The sequence below is a fragment of the Haliaeetus leucocephalus genome, unplaced genomic scaffold, assembly GCF_000737465.1.
Source record: "Haliaeetus leucocephalus isolate CR32 unplaced genomic scaffold, Haliaeetus_leucocephalus-4.0 Scaffold161, whole genome shotgun sequence".
Taxonomy (NCBI): Eukaryota; Metazoa; Chordata; class Aves; order Accipitriformes; family Accipitridae; genus Haliaeetus; species Haliaeetus leucocephalus.
Window position 1 is genome coordinate 782528 of NW_010972597.1, and position 6348 is coordinate 788875.

The 6348-nt window shown below is 50.7% G+C and overlaps 1 protein-coding gene and 1 non-coding gene across 2 annotated transcripts in view; both read right to left on the reverse strand.

Moving 5' to 3' along the window:
* Nucleotides 1-1397, reverse strand: part of RNH1 (ribonuclease/angiogenin inhibitor 1) — a 14289-nt gene extending 12892 nt beyond the window's left edge. The window contains exon 1 of the mRNA XM_010562546.1: nucleotides 1133-1397. The gene's annotated coding sequence lies outside the window, so the exon portion shown is untranslated. The remainder of the gene's footprint in view (nucleotides 1-1132) is intronic.
* A 4737-nt stretch (nucleotides 1398-6134) lies between these two features.
* Nucleotides 6135-6207, reverse strand: TRNAA-AGC. The gene has a single exon. It is a non-coding gene; the product is annotated as a tRNA-Ala (tRNA).
* Between the last annotated feature and the right edge of the window lie 141 nt (nucleotides 6208-6348).

Consider the following 6348-nt stretch of genomic DNA (forward strand, 5'->3'; position numbering starts at 1 on the left):
CCCACCCGCCCCCCCCCCCCCCCCCCCGCAGAGCAGGAGCACTGAGATACGCAGGAAACAAGACAGGAGAGGGGGAAGTCCCTGCAGCGAGGGGATGTGCAAGGGATGGGAGGATCAAATATTAAACGGGAAGGTGTGCCACCCAGGCTGGGAGGGCAACCTCTGCCCCATGCTGGGACCTAGAGCATGATGGGGATGCAGGCAGGTCACCCAGGGGAGAGGCAACATGGGAGGGTCTTGGCCAGGGAGGACAGGACCCCCTCCTTGTACTTCCCTGGGGAGGTCGGAACCGGGAACTGTTTGAACCGGGAACGACAACAAAAATTTCTATTCTTCAGTCATCTCCCTGACTTCCAGCTTGCCAGGCGGCTGCATATGGGGCCCAGCTTGGAGAGCCTGGGATGTCCCCCCTCTCCACCCTTTTCACCAGTCCTACCCATGACTCATCTTCTCTCGTATTCTGTCTCCCTCATTAGCACAACACACTGACGAGCGAGAGGAGCCGCACCTCGCTGGCACAAAGGCCTCTCCTCTAAGCTGTTTGAGACGAAGCCACAAGAGCAATGGAGGATGGGCGCATTGGAGTTTTGCTGCCGCGATGACTGCCACCCTCCCCGGGCTTTCCCCATGCCGCTGTGCCCACCCGAGCCCAGTGACCAGCGCCTTGCTGGCATATCTGTCCCGTGGCGTGGCGGGAGCAAGGGTGCCAGCGCCTGGCCGGGGCTGGAAGGCATTCGTCATCGCTCAGCTCGCTTCCTCCTCCGGCTGCCAGCTACTCCCTGTCTCTCTATTGTTTCCCAGTACTTTTAGCCCCTGTAAAAGCTCTTTCAGACTTTCACAAGAGCGAGTGAATACAGGTTTTGAAGTGCCGAGAGCTTTCTAGGCAACATATTGAGTCTCCTCCCTTCCTCTCCCCCCCCCCCAAATCTTAGTGTCTCCCCTGGTTTCTTCTTCCTACAAACCCCATCCCCCTGGCCCAAACAACAGTCCAGTTAAGCACAACCACAACCAGCCGTTCCCTACAAAGCAGCCTCTGCGATGCACAGCTTTAAAATCGCTATGCGCTCTTCCCCGGTAAGCAGAAGGGAAAGTTCAGGGAGTTTAAGAGCCCGTTTTTGCTGCTGATACGTACCTCGCTCTTCTCGGCGCTCTGCGGGAGCGAGGAGGGCAGAGCTGACGCCTTCCTGCTGCTGTTACCATGCAACCTCTGCTGTTGTACACATGGTGCCTGCTAGAGGGAGAAAAGCAGTTTTGGGTTGTGATGGCTTTTTTCCTCCCAGGGCAGCTCTTCAGAGGCTCGCGGAGCCGCACTCCGTACGTGTTCATAGCTGGCTTAGTGACGATGCAAACATCCCACAAAACCTGATGATGATAGAGGCGGCTTTACCTTCTTACCCCTGATCATGTAGCCACTAGCCAGGGTTTAGCCCAGAGCAAGGGAGTAGTTGCCATTGAAGGATCCATCCGAAAATGAGGCCACCACAGTGTTAAAGTCTGGATAGAGATGCTGGAGTTTGCAAATAGTTTCTCTATTTCTCAGGCAAGCCCTGTCCTGCCTGGATGGGGAGGGTTGCTGAGCACATAACTGCCTCCGTGTCACCTCACCTGGGGGTTAACCTCCCCTGGCAGGGGCTACGGCACGGGCAGCCCCCCGCTCCTGCACGAGTTGGATGCTCACACAGCCTGGAAGGGTCCCCCCGGAACAGCCCTGGTCATGCTTCCCTAAAACTGCCTCTGGGCAGCAAGCAGGGCCCCCAGTCCTATACCTCCTCCTCCCAAACTCCCGCTGGCTTTTCCCCTCCCCAAGGATTACCCTGTCATTGCTCAAGCTGCATCGCATGCTAATTGCAGGTTGAAGTAACCTGCTTTCTCCCCCCATCCTCAATGGCGTGAAGATTAATTAATGTTTCAATAGACTGCAAATGATCTGGAGGCAGAAGGCGAGCTCCATTTTTCCCTCCTGTGGCTGCTGATGCCAGCAGAGGAGATGGCGGCACAGGCTGGGAAGCACAGCCTTTGTTGCACCCCAGGGGGAGCATTAGAGGTTTTCCTCCCAGTTGCCTTTATTGTTTTTCTGGAGGAGATGGGAACCGACCACCAGAAGAGCTCAAAGAGCTAAACCCCACCTTCCTTAGTGCTTAGAAGAGAGTTGAATGCCAGAGGATGCACCTCTTTCCTATTCTCTCCCAGGGTCTTCCATGCAAAGGGGTTGCTAGAACAGTCTTCATGCCCCTGGGTCTGACTCAAAACCTTCTGAACCCCAGCCATGAGCTTGGGGATGGCACAAAATTCTGGCTTTGGTGTTTGCCAGGGCAGTCCCTGGCAGGAGGATGGGTGGGGTGCTGCGGCCAGTGAAGGATGCCTCTGCCCTTCTTGCTTAGCGTGATCCTTTCAGGAAGACCACTAGTGTTAGGACATAAGTGAATGCTGGCAAGAGCATCATCTCCTGGTCCACTAGGTAATTTGAAATCAGATGCCTGTCATTCAGCCCTACAGCAAAGGTGTCATTTCCTATCCAGCCACTGCTGGCACCTCACTGCTCTCGGTTCCTGCTCCGCCACCCACGTCAGGAGCCTCTAAAGGACAAAGTCTAGTGTTTGTTAGAGGTTTCAGTGCGGCTTATCTCACGTGGACCTTCTGTAGACCTTCTGCTCTGGACAAAGTACCTGCTACATGCTGGTCTGTGCTGGTGAAAAACTAGCTTTACAAGCTAGGTAGCCATGCCAAGATGCTATCAGCTTCTATCTCCCTGTCATCCCTTTGGCTGCCCTCACTGTGGGGACAACAAAAGGCATCTTGGGAAAAATCTATTGCCCTTTCCCCAGCAAGCAGGACCAGGCTGTCCTATTCACTGAGATACACACAAGTCCACAGGAAACGATGCAAAATGGGGCTGAGAAAGCCAATCGCAAACACTGGTGAGAAATGCATGTGTATGTCTTTCCACGGAAACAGTGGAAGACTCCTTGGAGGATACTTGGGCGTTTGCACGTACTCAGGTCTGACTGCCTGAGGAGTCTCACCGTGACATCTGCCGTGTGTTCCCTTCTTCTTTATCACCATTTCCCCATGTCCTTTTTGAGGTCACTCAAATTTATCTCCCCTTATTTTAGGGTGTCCCCCCTCCTTTGGCCTTTGTACCAGGGAGGGAGATCACGGTGTTGCCTGCCTTGCCCTGCCACTTGTGGGCACAGCTGGCATGGACCCAGCAAGGGTGGTAGGTCTTGCATCCTGGGACCTGGGGAAGTTGAGATGTGTCTCTGCATTTAAGTTGACTTCATTTTAAAACTAAATTTACGCACATAACCCTAGAGCATACTTACAAAAGGATATTTAAATTAAGCTCATTAGCATAAGCTGAAAGTTTTGCCTTTTCCCCCTCTAGCAGTTTCCCGTTCTGTCCTCTCTGCTCTCGTGATGCCTCTGTCCACATACTTAATTGCAATTAAAGACAATGAAATTTTCAGGGTAGTGACAGATCTTTTGCTAACTTGACCATGCGATGCCCACCGGCAAATTCATTACATAAATTCAGCCACGGCAATCAAAACAGTGAGTCGTAAGCATGTGCCCAGCTCCAGTTGTTGCACTGAGAGCCTTGTTTTAACTCCTACTTGATCCATTGCTGGAAGCCATTTGTTCCTTGAGCTTGTGTGCAACTTGAAGTAAGGCTTTGTAGGGGGAGGAAATGCAAAACTTGGGTCATTCCTGAAGAGCCAGTGGGCTGATAAAGCACTGGGGAGCAAAAGCATCTGCGGAGCTGGAGTGGAGAACTCGACGCTGTGGCTTAGCTGATGCCTTGGGAGAAAAAATAAAAAAGGAAGGACAAGGACAATAAACAGATCCTGGTAGCATGTGTTTGGGAGCTGCAAGGTGGCAGAGCAAGCTTTAGGCTCCTCTGCAAATACAGGCAAATACTCACCCCAGCTTTCATGTGTGCACGCACACATGTGGATGCTCCATACTGTGGCAGCTCATTATAGATTCCCACAAGAAAGCCATTAAGAAGGAATTTTTAGCTGTTCTGATGTGGTCATCTTGTTCTTGTAAAAGAAAAGCTGGTCTCTTCGTTTCATGCTGGTTTTATTTTTTCGGGCTGTGGGAATCATTATAACGAAATAGTGCTGTGAGTATATGCGTAATATTTTATCCCTGTGTATACAGTCTTTCACCGTGGGTCCAGTGAAAATGGGACCCCAAGAAAATGGGGCTTTCCAGACACGTTCATCAACCACTGCACTGCATTGACCTGCAGAAAAAGCATGGTCAGGGGAATTTTTCACTCAACCCAGCTTTTCTTCTGCATCTTCTGCCTCAACCCCTGGCAATTGTTGCCTGCCAGTCTGCAGAGGGCGATGCAGCATCAGTTTGACCAGATTTATGGTCCTCCTTTAGTTTTCCATCACCAAGATATTGCAGGGGTTGAGAGTTAAGGGTTGAGGTGAGGCCAAAGCTAGAGGGGAAAAGGAGAGGACTGGACCATCGACACAAGTGTATTTCACACACAATCTCTTCATGCCGGCTGCATAGCAGCTGATGAAACAGGAGACTGCCAAGGATTTCACTTCCCTGTTCAATCCTCCTGCACAGGAAGACTCGAATCGTTTGCTGAAGCTTTGAAGACCATTGTAGCGACAGCCGGTTATTTCATGAGTTTGTCTGGGACTCAGAAGCCTGAGTGTAAATCAGCTTTAAAAGGCAAGAATGAAATCTTCAAGCTAAAAAAAAACCCCAACAGCCATACACTCATCTGTTTTTCAGACTTCATGTTGCCATTGCCATTTTCTTGGAAAGGACTGGTGGATGTCCACTGCTGGTGGAGACATCTCTCTCTAGATTCCATGAGACTACCCATGAGAATTCACAGGTATTTGTGCCAAATAATCACTTTGAAAAGCCACCGCATCCTCTCTTCAATCCAGTTGTTCTTTGGGCTATTGGGAATTAATTGGGAATTGTGTTATTTAAACATCTATGCTGCCTATAAAGAAGGGCAGTGGGGTTAGAAGGACTTTCGAAGACCTGCAGGAGTTAAAGAGTAAAATAAATGTGACTTGAGCCTGAGGTATGGTGTGGCTATATATGCGCCAAAAGACCATAGCTAAGTAGTGCTGCTCTGCAAAAAACTCTGCACGTGAGATTTATTCAGAAAAAAAAGAGTTTCCCCAGGTTTATTCTTTTTAGAAGGAGACCCAGTAATATTAAGGTTTCTTACTCTTCCCCTCATCAACGACCCCAGGGCTTAGGCATATGCTCTGCAGAGGGGTGAACCCACCCCAGGCCCACTGCGAAGTTTGGGGATGGGATGTTTTGCAGTTTGCTTAGGTGTAGGCTGGGGGCTGTGAGCAGCTTGAAAGCTGAATTCCACTCTTTGCCCTTGAAATTTGTGACAAAGGTCATTTCTTCACACATGGAATGGGAGAAAGTGCACAGAATTGTTTTCCACCTTTGGTTTCCAGTTCAGCTTGTGGTTGGGATGGAAATGCCAACAGAGCGTATTCCTATGGGAATATTCCCTAAGCCCTATTCCTTGGGTTTTTTTCATGATACGCCTCCAGTTTTTCAAATTCGCTCTCTTTTTCTTTAAAGCATTTGATTACTCCTTGTGGCTTGTTGCAGCAGAATAATAACAGAGTGTGAGGAATTTGAATATTTGCTTGAACTGGATAAATTAACTGGGAAAAATCTTGCCAGTTTTTTGACTAAATGGCACATACATCAATGCCTCCTTGAGGTGTTTTGACTCCTTCTTGGATTTACTTAAGGCAAATGCATGCTTTGGCTCTATCAGAGGCTCCCAGGAGAGGGGATCTCTGGGGGTCTCCTGCTCTCGCACGGGATGAGCCCGTGAGGGCTGGGGCCAGAGCGTGCCCTGGGGAGCACCAGGGGGAGCGGGTGCTGCTCCCCGTTGCTGGCCTTGTCCAATATTAAATGAGAAATCAAAAGGCCCTCTTGCAGTGCCGCACATACAGCAGGCAGCGCTCTGCTTGCCTTAACTACGGGTTAAACAAATGTATCTTTAGAAATTTTAAGGAAGCAAATAAGAATTTAAGGGATTTTTAAGAAAAAAGCAAAACGTATCGGTGGATCGTACAGACAGAATGCTGCGGCGGGGCAGCCGACGAGAAAAGGTGTGGAGAATGCGGGCATCGATCCCGCTACCTCTCGCATGCTAAGCGAGCGCTCTACCATTTGAGCTAATTCCCCGCCCTGTAACCCACTCTTGCCGGCGCCGTTCTATTCTCTTCTCGCGAGACGCCGTGCGGCGCCGGCCGTTCCACGTCCCGTTCGCCGGTCCTACTGCGCCTGCGCGGGAGCGCGCCGGCCAGGGCTTGGCGGCGGCGGGCC